The sequence below is a fragment of the Apodemus sylvaticus genome, chromosome X (genome assembly GCF_947179515.1).
Source record: "Apodemus sylvaticus chromosome X, mApoSyl1.1, whole genome shotgun sequence".
Lineage (NCBI taxonomy): Eukaryota > Metazoa > Chordata > Mammalia > Rodentia > Muridae > Apodemus > Apodemus sylvaticus.
This window is the reverse complement of record NC_067495.1, coordinates 3,757,124-3,757,862: the sequence shown is the minus strand read 5'-3', so window position 1 is coordinate 3,757,862 and position 739 is coordinate 3,757,124. Positions and strand designations below refer to the sequence as shown.

The 739-nt window shown below is 42.2% G+C and overlaps 1 non-coding gene across 1 annotated transcript; it reads left to right on the top strand.

Moving 5' to 3' along the window:
* The first annotated feature begins 231 nt into the window (after positions 1-231).
* LOC127675905 (small nucleolar RNA SNORA48) lies at positions 232-371 on the top strand. Its single transcript, XR_007975585.1, has one exon. It is a non-coding gene; the product is annotated as a small nucleolar RNA SNORA48 (small nucleolar RNA).
* Positions 372-739: the final 368 nt, after the last annotated feature.

The window sequence follows — 739 nt, the reverse complement described above, 5'->3', positions numbered from 1 at the left end:
TTTTTATTTCTTAAATCCTGGAAATTTTGTTGGTTCATTATCTAATATTTTATCAAGAATTTGGATATCTATAATTCCTTAGATTGTCTTCTTAAAAATAAACATACACATGGGCATATACATGCATAGATAGATAGATAGATAGATAGATAGATAGATAGATAAATAGATAGTTAATCTATTGATCTATAAGTCATAAGAATCCTTTTGACTCTCAAAAATATGAACTCTATCCTCTGGTAATGGGCAAAGAGACACCTTGTTGGTGGTGGTGTTCTTATATCAGTCAGGGGCAGAGCAGATGGCAGTCATTTCTTCATCCAGGCTTGATGCCTGGCTTGATGGCCAAAGCTCATACCCGGGGCTCATAAAAATCAAATCAAAACTAATCCAAGTAGCATAGTGTAGGAGTAGGAAGACAGAGACCTAACCCAGGATCAGGAGAGGAGGTGAGCTGGCTCTGTCCCTTACATCTTCAACACAAAGATGAATGGGTACCTTGCCTGAGAAGCATAGTAGAGCTGGCCCTACTGGTGAGGGTGTGGGTGAGTCAGCACTAAGAGTGTGAGCATAGAACAACTAGCCCCACCACTCATCTGCTGCACCCTTTACTTCCAAAGGTAATTGGGAGATTTGACCCAGAGGTCATAAGAGCAGAAGAGCTGGCACTGCCCCTCACCAGTTGTAGCACTCAGGAAAGTGGACCCTGTACCTTGCCTGGGCAGCACAATGGAACTGG